Here is an 18,685-nt window from a genome sequence, read left to right as displayed (position 1 = left end):
AGCGTTCGCACTTGCGGTCATGGCAGATGTGGTGCCAGGTAGGAGGACGATGCGCTATGGTGTGGAGGTTAGCTGGGCGTTGCCGCTTTAAGTAGCGCATTCCGGTGAGGCCAAGCGTCCGGGTGCGTCATTAAGTCGCCGAAGTTGGTTCCTCGGGCACCAAGCCTCTTAACGACGACATACGAACGGACGGCATGAATGCGGGCAGCTAGCGCCGGCTGGGAACACACCGCGCGACGGCGCGAGGGGCGAGGGTTTTGGTGTGCCAGGGTAGTCAGCTGCGGTCGTGGCAACGTTGGAGATGCCCTTTGCTCACATGCGATCCCCGCATGTCATTGAAAAAGCAAGATGACCCGGCATGGTCTCAGGTCCAGAGGATGCAGTTGGCCGTGCTACACCACTCCGCGGACGCGTCGCGACACCCCATGCATCCTCAACGAGCCGGGTGTTGGGGTGTGTTTGGATTGTGGCCAAAGTGCACCTTACCAAAATTTTGGTCATGACCCAAAGATTGGTCTTTGTTTGGATGGTTGCCATTTTTTTGGCATGCCAATGAACTCTAGCCAACTCTGGTTCATTTTTCTTGCCAATGTCGGCCAAATCATGGGCAACCAATACCTCAACCAAAATTTTGGTCATGACCCAAAGATTGTTCTTTGTTTGGATGGTTGCCATTTCTTTGGCATGTTAATGAACTCTAGCCAACTCTAGTTCATTTTTCTTGCCAATGTCGACCAAATCATGGGCAACCAATACCTCAACCAAAATTTTGGCTACCCAATGCTTTGATGGGGCAACCTTGGGCACAAACCAAACATACCGTTGGTCGTGCCACAGCACTAACGCCACCCTCGGCACACTGAAACCGACCGTGTCTAGCGACGATATGAGCGTGTCGCTCACCGCGGTCGTCGTGTCCAGAGGCGATGCTGGAGCTGCGCCCCGTTGTTGGCCCCAACAACCCACATGAACGGTTGTCGGTGGCGAGGAGGTCGTGGGCCAGCTCCTCCATTGGACTAGTCTGCGCTACGTCGTCCCGACGGGTGTGCCCCACATGTCGGTTTCCCTGTTTTCCCGGCCATATTCGAGCGTCAGTGCTCCGCGTTGCGCATTAGGCCTTTCACTATGTAGGCCAAGCGAGACAACTTATTGTTTATTTGAGCCGTTCAAGTATAGTCATGTGGCGTTTGCTTATTTCTCATTCCTCTCCAACCCTCTTCTCCATCGATCATGTCGCCCTCTAGTCGAGTCCATCCACCCGCATGCCTCATTTGAATATTCCGCCGAGTATCATTCGCATGTACCCACCCTAGTCCTCTTTCAATAGATCTCCGGACCCCGAGATGAAATCGAGAGGGAACGAGTGGGGGCATGTGATACCTAAGGCGGATTCAAAATTTTGAACCGGTGATCATAGCATCCGCAAATCATATATAAAGGGTATTCAATGTTCGTTTCGTTTTTGAACGTACAAAATACTCCCCCTATCCTTTCTAGTTTACATATAAGTTTTATGTGTAGTCAAAGTATCTCTACTTTGATCAAAAAGGTATCAACATTCAACAACGCCCAATCAATATTGTTAGATTCGTACTTACTCCTAGATTTGTACTTGAGATGGTTTCCAATTTGACTATTGACAAGATTAATAGTACATGAGATGGATAATGTGAAAATTATATCATTGGAAACTCCTTTCACATACGAATTTGACCGTATGCTTTGTGTAAGTTGCATGTCATATATTATTACTCTAACATTTGGTCAAAGTTAGCCTCGAAAAACGCATTAGACCATGGATGCTTTGTGTAAGTTGCATGTCATATATTATTACTCTAACATTTGTGTAAGTTGCATGTCATATATTATTACTCTAACATTTGGTCAAAGTAGTATAGTGGAAGTGGATCCTCTGACGTAGGTATCCCTGCCTGACCCTCCCTTTCGGTCACTTACTGGCGGACCCCATGCTTGCTAGGCCCCGCATGTCAGTTACTCAATGGGTTCGGCCACGTCAGGGGATCCTCATCCATAGTATACTCCCTCTGTTTTTATTTACTCCGCATAAAACGGAGGGAGTGGTGGTATAATAAATGACGCGGGCGGGGGAGGGGGAGGGATGTCTATTTGCTCTCAACTGCGGTCCCACAAGTGAGCGAAAACGCAAGACGAAGCGTGTTCCATTCGGTGAGCGACGTGGAGGGTCCAGCGTGCGGGGCTGCAACGCAAACGCGACAAGAGCGATGTACAGTCAAAACCGATTGACCGGTCGTCACCGGAACCACTATTCACACCAGAACCTTCGCTGCTCGGCCTACGCCAGCCACTGACCTAAAACCACACCAAATCTCCAGCCCATTCCCCCACCTTTCGATCCCCTAGCCCGCATCAAGCGTCCCCTAGTTCGCCGGAAAGCCATGGTGCGCCGCAAGATCACTTACTACAAGATGATGATGCCGGATCGCCGCGCAGAAATCGCGACGGCGGTCGGCGCCACAGACCTCCGTTCCCAAGCTCGCTTTGCGGCGTGCCAATCCCCGAGTTCTCTGGAGCCAAGCTACGAGGAGGAGGAAGCCGATCCAATGTTCATGGCGGAGGTCGCGGCGCAGAAGGCCCCCGATGGGTATGAGACGATGGACGTCGACTTCGTGCCGGCGTCCGAGTACCCCATGGTGCAGGCGGACCAGCGGTTCAACATGGCGATACTAAAGGAGGACCGGGAGGCAGAGGCTCAACTCGACGCAGAGCGCGCGCATGCCGCTGCCATCGAGGCTCTCCTGCAGGCGGAACCGGATGTCGTGGATGTGAACCGGGTGGCGGAGGCTCAACTTGAGGCGGAGCGCGCGGATGCCGCTGCCATCGAGGCCCTCCTGCAGGCGGAACCGGACGTCCTGGACTTGAACCAGGTGGCAGAGGCTCGACTCGACGCAGAGCGCGCGGATGCCGCTCTCATCGACGCCCTCCTGCAGGCGGAACCGGACGTCCTGGAATTGAACCGGGCGGCGGAGGCTCGACTCGACGCGGAGCGCGCGGATGCCGCTGCCATCGAGGCCCTCCTGCAGGCGAAACTGGACGTCCTCGACTTGAACCGGGTTGTGCTCTTGTCCGTGCAGAGCGCCCGCACGCTCCGCTTGAACGAGTAGCTGGAGGCCGAGTACAACCACGGTGCGGAGACACACGTCGGTAGCGGCGGCTGGTTCGTGCCGGCAGCCAAAGACGACGAGGCCGTCTCTTTCCGCGAGCAGTGATAGTTTTTCTTTATGTTGTTGTTTTTATGGATCTTTTGCTGTATAAAAACATATATTTGTTATGCAAGTCGCCTGACTTGGGTCAGTCTACCATTTCAGGCGGTTGGATGAATATCCTACGTCTCCTAACCTTTCTTTCCTTCTTCCTCACCTCTTCTTCTTCCCCAACAGACCACCGCACGGACCATACGGATACTCCCCAACATGCGGTTGGATAAACATACTCTATGAACGAAAATTATGTGTTAGCGATAGGATGGCTGAGTTTGGTTTGTTCACATGCGACAGCACGTGTCAGTGAGGGTGCGTTCCCTTGGTTGGGTTTGCGGCGTGCAGGAGCGACTGTGTGAGGGTGCGGTGCGACCGCGGCGTGCAGGAGCGACCGTGTGAGGGTGCGGTGCGACCGCGACAGCCGTGCGCAAGTGTACCTCCTTCTCATTTTGAAAACTTTAGGCAAGCTTGGCAAAAATGTGTGGCGAAGTTTGGCAATGCAAGGCCTAGACCCAAACAGGATAAGTACGTACGTACTAGGAGTACTAGTGTTAAAATAGAAAGGCAGGGTTTTCCTTCGCGGGATTTAATCGATACAAATCCTCGTTTCACATGTCAATTAATGCGTATTTTTTTCTCCAAAGACCAAAGAGCTAACCATCTCACTCCTCATCGCTTGATTAATGCAGCGCCATGCAAACCAACCTTCTCACTTCCGCATGCATGCAGGGGTTATTAATGTCCTTGGTTGCTAACCCCATCAATTTTGCCTCGATTAGTGTTAGTGGCCCTTTGCAAATTGTAATTTTGATATACTGGCCTTGTGTACAAAAAAATAGAGGTAGTAACTATATTTGACTTCCTTCCCCATTGCGGTGACGTCGACGATTTTTTTTGGTGGTTTGGCGAAGTGCGTTCGACGGAGAACACCATTGAGGGAAACCACGGTAAGTCGTTCGCAAGTGCCGCCTGCAAGCCGAGACAACTGCCTTATTTGCATCCAGGAAGTCCTTTACTAGTACTACTAGGAGTACTAGTGCGGTGAGATGGTTTCTCGAAGAAGACGATGGAGAAGCGGATTCAGCAAAGAGTGAAATGATGGTTGCTTCGTCCGTGCTTTTGTGATTTGACGCCTCACTGCTTTGTGATTTGTGATAGAAGGGACAGGGGAGTAGACTCTGTGCTCTATACTGTACTACATGCGTCCAAGCATGGGAGAAAGAGGAGAGACATTGCATTTTTCTATTCCTTCAATCAATCAATCAGGGAGCTTTGGTTCCATCTTTTTGGCTTTGGCAACACCGTCCACAATGGTTCCCACGATGCCAAAAGCTATTTTCACATTTGGCTACACATTGTGGATGCCCTTAACCGTACCACTTGGTTTTGCTCCTGTGTGCTATCTATACAAATTTCAATTATAGTGATCTAAAAAATTATAGAATCAAGATTAGTAAAAAGGAGGTGATTTTGCCGCGCGGATGGCGGGGGAGGTTTCTTATTTGAGCAATGCTACATCCACGTAATTGTTTACGTAAAGTTACGAACTGATGTGATGTGGGACTATTTGATTGGATTAAAGGAGAGGATTAGGCCCACCCCACCTGAAAATCAGGGGGGCATATATAGATTAGATGGAAAGTATATGTAGCAGCTACGTAGCCCTTTGTAAGTCTAGGATTAGGCTTCTTATTTTCGGAGGACGTTGTCCTGGCGGTTTGCTAACATGCGGTCCCACGTGTCAGTGCTTTACCAAGCCAATCTGCGTCCCACATGAGGCAGAACAACGGCAGAAGCAACACGTGGTTAAGTTGAAGAAGATGAGGGAGAAGCGGATTCAGCAACGAGTGAAATGATGGTTGCTTCATCCCTCCAACTTAACGGCGGGAAAGGTGTAGCTTGTGATTTGACGCCTCATTGCTCATTACTACGCCGGCGCCATGACTGGGGTGCTTCACCCCGGCTGCTCCGCACTGTATTCCGGTATGGTACGTGGACCCGGTAGCTTGATGTCCCACATGTCGGCGAAAGGGACTAGAAGATTTATGAAAGCGAGCGCTCCACTCTTACGATGGAGGAGTAGACGACACGATGGCCCAGTGAACTGTTACTTGTAGTACTGTATAGTACTATAGTTTTGCTGTTTCGCACGATCCATCGATACAAGCCCGATTAAACAGGAAAGGGCGGGATTTTTCCCGCGCAGTAGATGATACTGGCCATACATTTCAAAGGCAATTTTAATGTATGCAAACTGAATAATTATAAGTAACAATATGATATCTAGTAAAACTAGAAACACATATGATTTATTGTGTTAGAGTGTAGTAGTAGTGCTGTATTGCATAGTTGTTAGATGTAACATGCGAGAACGTGTAGAGATGTAGTTTTGGAGGGCCTACAGAGAGAAAAGCGTAATACGGTCACCGAACTTCAGAATAAGCTGATTACGGTCACTATATACGTTTTGCGGTGATTATACGGTCACTTGCTCACAGTTTAGCATCAGATTGCACTCTGTTGACCGGCCAAATAGTGTGCGTGGCGCCATGTTGACTAGTTAAATTGACCACGTTCCTTGTGGGTCCCACCTGTCAGTTCGCATAGGCAAAAGGTCAGATAAACACAAATTTACGCAGGCGCGACAAGGCTCCAACCCGTGCGCGGGAATCACCTGGTTGTATATGTGTCTGTCAGGGCCTGATGTGTGCGCATGCACGTGTAGGTTGAGCACTTGAGCGTGAGAGTGTGTGTTGGTCGTGTGGTGTACTGGTGTGTGCATGCATGCGTGCGTGTGTGCGTGTGAGTGTTGCGTGCGTGCATGTGAGTGTTGCGTGCGTGCGTGGCTGCGTGTGTACGTGTGAGTGTTGCGTGCATGCGTGGGTGCATGTGTTTGTGTGAGTGTTGCGTGGATGCAGTTCGTGTGCATGCGTGCGTGTGTGTATAATCACCACACCAGCTCATGTGTGTTAAAACAGACGGCTCAGCATACCAATACAAGGCCACCTTGTCCGCTGTGCCCGCGGTCATGACTTCGAACCACCGTCCAAATATTTTTTTGTCGTTTGTTTTCATTCTTACTAGCAAGATGCCCGTGCGTTGCACGTAACATCAAGATGCATTTGTATGACTTGTTTATCTTGTGAGAGAAAAGGATGAACGAGGGAAGGCCTTATTTGCAAATGTGGAGAGGTGTGTGGGTACCTTTTTGCAAAATTGCCATAGTTTCTTTCCTTTCCGTCAGATATAAATCGGACGGCCTATATTGCAGGATGGCAGGCACACCATCATCACCAACTCTGTTTTTTATAAGAGTGTATTTTATGTATTTTATAAGAGTGTAGATGTAGAGTAGATACAAGTCGACAGGTGGGCATGATGGTAGTGAGATAATGTGATGCAACACTAGAGGTTCCACGTGGAGCGTTTAACTGGTCAACTAGTCATGTCATGAGCAAATACAGAGTTGTACGGTGAGCCCGTGACTGTATAATAACCACTAAACATAAATGGTGACTGTAATGAGTGGATTCTGAAGTCCAATGTATGTGTCGTGCTTTCGCTTCAAATACAATGATCGTCATTGCATATATCGCGAGAGAAAGATGAAACATGCGTGAATTTTCTGGGGGCTTACTTTTAGAGGACCTGGAGATAGTTTTGTGTGCATACATGAAAGGGGCGTATAGGGGGGGTATGCGATGGAGAGAGAGATGCTCTTCATTTCTCTTTATTATGACTAACTTTGTATATAGTATAAAAATATACAAATTCACAGTGCGGAATAAATATCATTGTGGGCACCATACAATGCAAATTAGCATTCGTACTCCTCCATATAACTTTGTAATGTTGTATATATGTAGAAACTCTAAAATAATTTTTTGGCCACACTTTATTCAAAAGGAATGTTGTATGCGAAATAAACATGAAGAGAGGGCTTTTTAGATCAATGGGGTACGTGATGTAACATGTGTGAATGTGTAGTTGATGCATTTGGCGGGGCCTAGAGAGGTATGTGTGTGTATTACGTATTCGAGAGAGCCATGGATAGAGAGGCCGGCGGGGGGCGGGGGAGAGATAGCACGAGAAATGAGAGTGGTCTAGAGAGAGAGAGACGAATATGACGTCACGACAAGAGATTCCATTCCCTTGAGTGTGTATATGCAAGGGGGGAGGGAATAGAGGCACCAGGAGAAATTTTCTGTGTGTGTGGTGTTTGTGTTGGTATGTGTGGGTGTGAGAAGATAATGAGACGTGGGGGCAGAGGGTGTGTCACCGCGTGAGGTCCGGTGGGTCGAGGTGAGGCCCTTCATTCGGTTCCGACCTGGCCCACATTGGTCGGCCCGTGACGCATTTAGGAAGACCCATGGATGACTAGTCGTACAAGACAAAGATAGCAGAATTGTGAAGGACTCTATGTCCACTGAAAAAGACGGCTAGGATTTGTAACCCTAGGTTCTCGGACTAAGGTAACCCCTTTATCTCTGATATTACTATTCATCCAACCTAACTTTAAGGGGCATCCTACAGAATGCTCTGCTAGAATCATACTCGTCGATTAGGAAGAGAGGTGTGAGACAATGCGTGAGAGACAGGCGTAAAGATAATGTGCGTACATGAGACACGTAGGCAGGTCCATGTATATAGAAAGGGTCGATGAGGATTGCGCGCGTGTATGTTTGCGAGAGGAAGAGTGCTTGTGATAAAGGTTAGTGAAAACAGTTGTAAATGGTTACGAGAGGGAGGGAGGGTTATATCTAGAGCATGTGTGCGAGAAAGACACCTCGGGAGAGAGTGTGTGAGCATGTGTGAGAGACCACCGATAAAGAGTGAAACTACACGTAAAAGACTGCTCTACACATTGATTAAAGATATAAATTGTATCCAAATATTAGGATGGGATCATGATATTTGCAATTCGCGTAAGGAGCGGTCATTGATCCATCAGACATCTAGATTCTATCGAATTTGAGCATGTCTATGTTATTATTCGACACAATTGATCCACATAGTTAGTATTTTGAACTCCAGACAATGCATCGCTTTAGCAATCGAATATAAACATGAGTATAGTTTATGTTGTGTGTGTCAAGCACATTATACATACGAAAGTTACACAATGGACATTATAAATAGCTACCTACGAACTAGCATACATTTGAATTCAACTTAAGGTGGTTTAAAAAATCGAATTCAACATGAAGTCCATTCAATTATTTGCATTTGATATCATGGCATTTGTAAACCATACCTAAATTATGGGGACACCAATCTTTGCTCTGATTTTGTACATAATAGCATATGTAGTCGTGTACAAATAGATTCAAATTTAGCTCCTCCATTCCAAAATAATCATAGTTATAGGATTTTCAAGTGTCAAAATTTCAAAAAGAAGCGGATAATTTAATGAGGTTTTCAAACATACAAGGTCAAATATAACGTTGTCTATTTAGGTCAATCCTCATAGTTCAAGAGTACTCTAAACGTGAATGCTTGTGTTTCAAAATTTCGAACGAAGCGCCAAAAGAGCCTCTACTCGCCCGAAACCGTGTGAGACCAATGTTTGGTAGTACAAGGAAATTACTTTTCTAATAACTCCAACACGTGAAACCTACCGGCCCGACATCCAAAGGTCTAAACCGGGGTAGATTTGTAGCTTCATCTAGACGCCACACAACCGCCTCCGAAAAACATTCATACACAATGGCCGCCTAAGCACACATGCGCGTGGCCGAAATTGCTCCCGCCCACTATTTGGGACACCTGGGATTACCATCCTACCCCCGACCCGTAGTAGGTCCGAAATTTAAGAGGGGGGCAAAGTTTGTACTTTCCCCAAATTTCAAACAAGCGCGTCCCATCTTCTGTTCAAAAAAGCCAAAAACAAGCGCGTCCCAGACCGAAACATGGTTCCCCCCACCCGTCCGATTCCCCATTCGTACTCCGTGGGCGCCAAAACTACCTCTCCACCAGCCGCGAAACCCCGGCGTCCTCCGTCCGCCACCCCATCCCACCCATCAACCGCCGCCCTCCTCCATCACGCCGGAGCCGATACCCCGACGTCGTCGTCCACCGCAACCTCAACCGCAACGCCCTCCACGGCTAGTAGTTGAAGCCGAGGCCGAGCCGTCCGTACCCGAGCCAGTTCAACCACGCCGTCCTGCGCCTCACCGCTGCCGCTCCAACTTCACCACCCTCCACCGCACCGGAGCTGTTCCTGCTACGCCGTCCTTCGCCGCCTCGGATCTGCTTCCCCTCCGCCGACATACGGCCACGGCAACACAGTCAACAATTTGGCCATGGGTTCGTCCAAGCCTGCACCCTCCAGAACATCGGTTTCCCCGGTAAAAAGAAGAAGATCGGCGCGACATGTGGAGGTGACCACACCGGCAACCGAAAGAGGTACTCCTCTTCCCTTATTCGTGCAAATCTTACGTCTCTGCTTGCTCGATATTCATCCCACAGAAGACACTAGTTGACCGCTTCTTCTTGATACTAGATGTTCCTAGTAACTCGCGATGCACAAGGTTTCTCCTCATATACTATTTCACCTTAGCTAGAGGTCCGTCGCCCCCTGAATTTCAATTTCTGGCCAGTTGATTCCCAATTAACGGAAGCATTCCCCGGCGTAACAGGCGCTAGTACGCCTATTACGCCGGGGAAGCAGCGCCTTGGTGTTTATCTTAGGGGCGTGTGCGGCCTAGAGCTACTGGCGCCCGATCTGGAGGTCGGCCGGGATTAAAGGGATGGCCTGGGGGCGCTGCCAAGCACGGCGGTGGTGTGAGGTCGATGGGAGGGCGGGGCGGCGGAGGCAGGGGTCTGGGCCGGTGGTCGCTGGCAGTTCGAGAAAGATCATCAACAGTGACTGGCGGGAGGTAGACGAAGGCCATCTGCCCGTTCCTTATAGATCGGACGGTTCATTAAAAAAATCGACTGACCTATTTATTTTCAGTCGACTGTTATCTTAGATATGACCACATGTGGTGGTGTGCTGGAGGAGTACCTGCATTTCCTGTGCTCATATATTACAAAATCGTACGGAGTAGAATCTAATTTTGTTTGCCATGCAATGTTGTAGAGCTATCATATGTCTCCTGTCATTTATTTTTCAGCCACCTGCTATCTGCTACTTTTACAGTGCACTAGTTCTGCACACACTTCACCCTTACTCTCACTATTGTGTTTTTATGCAAGGGTATTTCAGACTCTGCTGCCATGAGAGAAGCCAAAAGAAAAGAGAGAAGTCGCTCCAGCTTTCGTTGCGGGTAGGCAAGACACGTTACAGCGCTATAAAGGGTGCAGTGTCAGCAGATGGAGACGGTAAACGTAGCTCTGGAGTTGATGACCTCGCTCGCAATGAACCACCATCCAGGTGCTTGCTTTAACTTCGCGGTGTCATATGTGGTTGCATGTTCCATATGGTTCTAGCTTGTATTCGAAAGGCCGAAGTCGGTAAGATAAGGAAAGATATTTTTTTACATGAACCACCATCCCGTGAGCACCAGAAGACAAATAGCTAGTCAGGGCACTGGCCGAGCCAGTGACAAGCCCAGCAAAGATAGGCATCACCTGGAAGCCAACTAAAAAGCTGCGATGGTGGCGAAGCAGCCCGCCTCCCACCAGGCTCTCAGGTCCTAGATGATCATGCTCACCACTCCAGCCGGATGTCTAGCTTGTATTGCTTCCAATTTGGTTAAATTGCATCTGCTTAGCTTACACATTATACCTTTGAATATGACATGCCTTTCTGTTTTTGGTACATACTAGTACATCTGTGTATTAACCATGTTCTTACATCAAACTAATGTTCTTGTGTATCCCTCATCAATCACTTATGACGAGGCAGGCAGGCAAGGGGACTACTCCTCATTTAAAGAATGCAGCGTCAGCCTCCCGACATGATTCTCAAGAAACAGAAATGCTAGATGAAGATAGTGAACGTAGCTCTGTAGTTGATTACAGCATTTCCCCTACACTAGCATCGCAGGTGCTTGCTCTAACTTGGCAGCGTGATATGTGGTTGCATGTTGCATATGGTGTCTAGATTGTAATTCTTCCAATCTGGTTAAACTGCATGTGCTAGTCTGCTTAGCTTATACATTATACCTGTTAATGTGACATGCCTTCCTGTATTTAGTACATAGTACATCTGTCTATTAAGCATGTCCTTACATAAAACTATTTTTTTTTGTATCCCGCATCAATCAACATGACGAGACACCTTTAGTATATGCAGTGCGATATTAGTTGCATCTTTCATATGATTTATAGCATGCGCTGCTTCTAATTTGTTGAAATTCCATTTATGATGGGACGCTTTTAACTTGGCAGAGTCATATTGGTTGCATCTTTCATGTGGTGTCTAGCTTGCATTGCTTCTTATTTGCTGGAATGGTTTCTGCTTAGTTTACACAAACAGTTGTGAACATGCCATGCCGTCCTGTTTTTCGTACATATTCCATCCTGGTATCATGTGTTTGCCTTACATCAAAGTAGTGATTGTCAGTATCATGCATGAATGAGTTCTGAAGAGAGAATTTTATTGCTTTTTCTTGTCGGTTTTACTTGACAATTCAAAATCAATAAAGCGGAAGGAAGTTAGCAAGGCAGCGGATAAAGGTGCTCCTTCCGAACGGAGGGCCTCTACAGTTTCTACTCCTCCACACCCCCAAGATGATTTCCAAGACAACACATGCATAGACACTCAACAAAGATGTGTTTATGATGAGCACGTCTCCCCTAGTGCAGCATCACCGGTGCTCCCTCTAACTTGGCACTGTTATATGTGGTTGCATGTTATGTGTGATGTCTAGCTTGTATTGCTTCTAATTTTGTTGAATTCCATCTGCTTACTTTACACATTATACTTGAATAAGACACGTGTTCCTATTTCTAGAACATACAATATCTGTCTATCACACCATGTTCTTACATCAAATTACTACTGTTGTGTAACCTGCAACAATCACTTATCATAAGACACGTTTGACTTCGGAGTGTGATATAGGTTACATCTCACATTCTTTTCTAGCTTGTACTACTAATTTGTTGAAATGGCACTTATGACGAGACAGTTTTAACTTGGTAGAGTGATATTCGTTGCATCTTTCATATGGTGTCTAGCTTTCATTGCTTCTAATTTGTTGAAATGCCTTCTCCTTAGTTTACACATCATAAGCTGTGAATATGCAATGCTGTGAATATGCAATAGCACTAATGACGAGAGACCTCTAACATGGTAGTGTGATGTTGTTTGCATCTTGCATATGATTTATTTCTTGTACTGCTTCACATTTATTTAAACGCCATTTATGATGAGACACTGTTAACTTGGCAGAGCGATATTTGTAGCATCTTTCATATGGTGTCTACCTTCCATTGCATTGCTTCTAATTTGGTGAAATGTCTTCTTCTTAGTTTACACATCATAGTTCTGGTTATCTCTTCCGTCCTGTTTTTCATACATATTACATCCTCCTATCATGTGGTTGTCTAACATCAAAGTTCAGTTCGTCTGCATCACGCATCAATTTGTTCTGAAGAACTAAATTGTCATTCGTTTTTCTTGTCGGCTTGACTTAACATGGCATAGAGAAAGAGGAAGAAACACAGAATGGCAGGGAATGAGAAGCGGATGAATCCTGCAGATTCTGCTGGTACTGATGGTGCAATAGAAGGTCAAAGTCCAGCGGAAAATTCTACAAACACGACATCCCATGCTACACGAGTTGCAAAAAAAGCCAAACAGAAACAAATAGCTGCCACCAAACAAGCAGAGACAGCCCTAGTTCTTGCAACACCTACCACAATACTACCAGCTGCACGACTTACTCGTGCGTCAACTGAGCTAGCAGCACGTTCCCAAGCTCCCTTGCCACCTGACACTACTTCCCAAGCACTCTTGACACAAGACGAGTTGGCAATATCAGATGAACCTTGTGAGCTTCAACAGCAAGAAGGTAGTTGCTGGAGTCAAGTTAAAGTTGCATGCTTCTTTATACGTAGTCTCACAGTTTGATGTACACTAACACTTCCTATGTTCATTGTTGGACTAGCACCTAGGCGCAAGAGGAAACAAACATCAGGGATAATTCTTGATAGGTTAACTAAATCTAGAGGAGGAAGAATGGAGATCCGTTTTGAGGCAGGTTTAAAAAGGCCACGTGATGCTACAGAGTCAGCCAAGTTAGTATCAGAGGCGGCGGTTGCCATTAGGTGTCATGTACGTATCCTCCCAACATGGATTCACTACAGGAATGACAAAGACGAAACCCAGTTCAACACCTTCCTCGACCATTTATCTGTAAGTATGGTTATGTATGGAAACTAGTAATATCGTCTTGCTCTGTCCCATACTTTCTAGGTTGCTAATAATGAGACTCCCATAATTTTCAACAGATGAGGTTCAAGTTGGATAGCCAAGATGATGCAACCAGACAAGCTTGCACCCATGTTTTCAAGTCTGCTCTACGACAGTATCGGTATAACTTGAGGAAACTCACTTTGAAGGCAAGGCTAACAGTGAACTTTCCCAAACATCTCCAGTGGAAAATATATCGGATGAAGACTGGAGGGGCCTTGTTAAACACTGGTCTGATCCGAAGTATGAGGTACATTATATATATATATATATATATATATATATATATATATATATATATATATATATATGTGATCAGATCACATGTTGAAGTCCTATTTACGCATGTGCCACACAAATCTATCTTCTTGTAGGTGAACTGTTCAAAGAACAAGGCCAACCGTACGAAAGTGAAATTCCAACAGACGACAGGATCTCGTAGCTATATTGCACACTGCGAGGCTCTTGTAATTAGCTGATGTTTCACTCTTTTCGATGTACCATATTATCAGATCTATATTGACTTGTTCGAAATGCAGAGGAAAGCCCGCAAGGACCAAAAAGTACCTGAACCAAATGATGTGGAAATCTTCAAGGACTGTCACACCAGCAAGAAGAAGGGCATGACTACACCAGTCAAAGCCGCTGTTGTAAGTCCTTAATCCTCATGCCTTTTAACTACTACTTACTCTGACTTGTGCCTTGAACTGCATGGTTTGCAGCCAATGTCTATTACCCTTTTCAATTTTATACACAATTGTCTTAGCGTATCATTGCACCTTACAAGGTTTAAAAGAGAGGAGTGATGTTCCTTTGATCTTGACCCGTAATCTAGTTCCGTGCTGGACTTGCCCACACAACGTTACAATTGCCTGTTTGTCTGTTCTCAGTTGTTTTCTGATATGAATGATGTCATACTATGCTTACCGTATTATAAACTTCGTCTCTTTATCCTTAGCCCTCAATACAATGTGAATAAATAGACAATACATTAGCGATGGTACATGGTCATATGTTTGGAACCTGGTTTTATTATGTACTTTGCAATAAAATACAACTAATATTTTACATGGGTTCACCAGAATAAGTTCTGTATATAGACCAAAGCTATTTTGTTTGGTTTTGCTGCCTCCTTAATATCTTCTGTTCTGGTACTACTAATGTAAAACCTCAACTTTTCAGCAAGCTATGGAAAAAATGGTGGAACCGCCACCTTCTGAAGGTGGCGAGGCAACTGTAAGAGCCTGGATTTTGGCCCTTTTCTTTTTCTTTTTGATTTATTGGTTTTTGCTTTGTTTTTCTTTTTGGAGTGGTTCTCTGGCCTTGTCACCTGGGAAATCGTCCTCTTTTTTCCTTCCCAAGTGGCTCATCATTCTCAAAACCTTTCCAAGATCTTGTCCCTTCACTGCTTTACCAAACCCTAAAATCTTTTTCTAGGGAATATTCCTTTTTCTTTTAAAGGAATAACCCTGTCTGCCCTAGGTTGTGAAGCAACCTTTATTTCCATCACTCCTAAAATTCCCAAATAATTCTCATAAATTGTTTGGGTCATATATTTCTCAAATATGGCAAAATATTTCATTTGTCATGTTTATCATCTTGCTCAAATAATTAATTTCCTATTCTGCCCTAAATGGCACATTGTGAAGCAAGTGCTATTTTCCTTTTCCCAATTGATCTCAAACTCCTTGGACACCTTTTCCTGTCCATATCATTGCCACATGCCAAAATGCAACCTCATTTGCCTAGTAATTATTTAATTATGATTTTCCAAAGTTTCTTCCCAGAAAGAAGCTTTGTGAAGGAGTTGCAAGCTAGGCATATCCAAATGAGTTGCCATTTTGCATGATCCCTCATATCATCATAGCACAGCCCTCCACCAAAGTAGAGCTCATGTCATGCCTCCATATGAGCTCATCTTCAATTCTTTGATTCTGCCCAAAATTTCAGTTTGTGAAGCAAGTATATTTTATCTTGCTCCATTATGGCTGCCAATTTTTCTAGGCCTTCTATTATCCATATAACCTACCTCCACCCATTTTGGGCATGGTTCATCAAGCCATTATTCCTCTAGAATTTTTGCAAGTTTCTGTCCAGAGGAGATGTTTGTGAAGCAAGTACCAGTTTGGCTTGGCCAATTGGTATGAGACTTTTTGAGCATCTTCATAGGATCAAATGACTCTGCCTTGCCCAATTTGAGCTCAATTTGACACTCCATGTGAGTGCACCTTCCTGATCAAGTTTCTGGACCATTTTGGTCAGTTGCAAAGCAACTATGATTTATCTTGATCCAATTCTTCTCCAAGTTACCAGGATGAAAGTTCTTTTTACCCTAAACCTCGCAGACAAACTCTATGGCTCCAAAACCCTTTCTGTTGATCACTAGTGCTCACCCAAGTTTACTACAGTAAACTTCAGAGGGTTCTTACCGTTTAACCAGATCACTTTTAACCGAGCTACCACCAGAGTTGAAAACTACACTGGTTGAACTTACCACTAGACAACATGTTCAAGCCTCTCTCCCCCGCTACATGCCAGTGCACGCGGTGACCACGTTAATGGCATCACTATGCACGCGCTCTGTGTGCAGTGGCCGCGCCCAGTGGCTATTTGTGCTTCGGCACCTCCTCCTCTCGTTGTCTTAGCACGCGTGAGCATGTCCCTTGGCTTCACCTCGTCGTCGCCGATCACCTGGACCCCGCTCCCCCTGCAGCAGCTTCCTCGCCGATGCAAGCCGCCGCGTGCCCACGGGCGCACAGTGGCGGTTTGGCTCGGTTCGTCGTCGTCGTCATCCTCCCTGCGCCCCCTTGGCCTCCTCCGTCCCGTGAGCCTGCCCGCTGCTCCTCCCCGTCGTCTACCCCCCGAGCTCATGCGCGTGCACACGCGTCCACAGCGCCGGCCACGCGTCCGCGGCGACGCCAGCGCGGCTTTCCCTCGCCCGGCTATAAATAGCCATCCCCGAGCCCTCCCGAACACCTCACCAGCCCCCCTCACTCCCAGCAACCTCCCCATCCATCCGTCCGAGCCTCTGGAGCTCTCCTGCTCCACCATTGCCGCCATGGCCGCGGGCCTCCTCATCCTAAATTCGCCCGGAGCCGAGCCCCTCTCCCACTTCCACCTCCACCAAAGCACCTACCAGACCATGGCGTAGCTCCCTCGCCGTTCCCATCCTCTGATAGAGCCCCGTAGCATCAAGTTCGACGGCGCCCGAAGCTCTTGTCCGCCGTGGCCGAGGCCCTACTTCCTCCAGCTCTCGCCGACGCGCGTGAAGAGCCCATGCGGATGTGCCTCCCCGCGCTGGTCATTCCGGTGGCCGGGGCGTCGCCTGAGTCGACCCGAGCCGCCCGGACGAGCGTCGACGCCGGCGGCCTCCCTCTGGTCCACGGGCGAGCGCGAGGGAGATGAAGATGATGACACCCCACACGTGGGACCCACACGTCAGCCACTCCGCGTTGACCCAGCCCAGCGGTGACGTGGATAAGTGACCGGCCCCACCCGTAAGCCTCACATCTCTGACCAGCCCCGAGCGCGCGTGTTTTAAGCGAAAACGTATTTCTGTGAATACGTTTTCGCCTCTGGAAAACGCGTTCCCTTTCTTCTTCGGCCCATAGTACGCTTTCTCTTTCTGAAAGCGCATTTCTCTAAAGCCGTTTTCTGTTTTTCTGTTCAGGCCCTGTTGGAAAATATTTTCTTTACAGAAAGGTCCCTGGCAGAAAACACCTTATATCTTTTTACTCCCAACTCCAAATGAGGTGATTCCAAAGCCCACTTCTTCGTTTCGTTGAGCCCGTTCTGTTGGTATCATTTTCACCATGTTTTGTCATTCTGAAAATGACCATTTTGCCCTTGCGCTTAATCAGCCCCCTTCGAGAATGAACGTTTTTCGGTGATTCGTTCCGCGAGCTTCTCGCATTTTCTCCCGGTGATTTCTTCCACCCCAGGCAAGCCACACCCTCCATTTGCATGATTGCAATGCAGTGACATGGTTTATTCATTTGAACTTGCTTAAAATATTGCATTAGCTATGTATGACTTGTTCATGGCATTTCTCGGAGTATTGTTTTGATCTTGATATTACCATGATGTTGCTTGGAGTTCTAGGATTAATATTTTGATGATTATGTGGATGACATGTGCCTTTGGATTCTTAGTGGTTATTATGATTATTTTTCATGATGGTATCTGTTATTATATTTTGGAGTATTACTTTGGATATCGTGCTGCCTTTGGATTATTAGTGGTTAGTATGATTATTTTCATGATGCTAGTTGATGTTCTGTTGCTTGGAGTACTATTTTCGGAGATGATGTTTACATGTGGGTCTTAGCCGAATAGCTTTATTCTTGTTATTGGAGTAGTAGGATTATTGTTTTCGGATTCATCATGACCGTAGTGTTGTGCTACCCTTGGAGTATTTTGAGATGATGATATTATGCTTGGATTATTTGTTGGATATTGCTATGATTTGGCTTATAGTTTGATAGTTGATATCGGAGTATCAGTTACCATAGTTATATTTGGGGGATAAATTCCGTCCTTAAGTTGGTCAGGTGCCACCGAATCGTGCTCTTTCCAGTGCAACCACATTTGCCTTTTATGGGAAGGCCCTAATGCGGTCTATTGTCGTGCCTCTCGTCGGTGCCTCCAACTAGGGAAGGTTATGGGCATGCTTACCCTGGCCCGGTAAGTAGACATAACCTTGTGTGCCCGTTGTTATTGTTATGGATCCGGTCCCCGTGAAGGATGTTTTGGCCACGACGGTGGTCGTTGTGTCTTTGGTAGACACGGGGCCACCCAGGACTAGCCCAGTTGGGAGCGGGTCGGAGTGGCCGGGAGAATGTCATGGCAGTACATCGGTTTTGTCAGAACACCGTTGGTCCACCCGAATGGGAGTGCGAGGCCATGGGTTCCGTGGTGTGGGTAAAGTGCGCTACCTCTGCAGAGTGTGTGTATTTAAATCTATCGATAGCCGCGTCCTCGGTCATGGGCATGGGTTCGTACTAGGTCCCACCGTTTGATCAACACTCACATGACGGAATGACTTATAGGTGATTTATATGATGATATATTTTGAGCAGTAACA

Source organism: Triticum aestivum, chromosome 7D, assembly GCF_018294505.1.
Source record: "Triticum aestivum cultivar Chinese Spring chromosome 7D, IWGSC CS RefSeq v2.1, whole genome shotgun sequence".
NCBI classification, from domain to species: Eukaryota; Viridiplantae; Streptophyta; class Magnoliopsida; order Poales; family Poaceae; genus Triticum; species Triticum aestivum.
Note: the sequence above shows the minus strand (reverse complement) of the source record.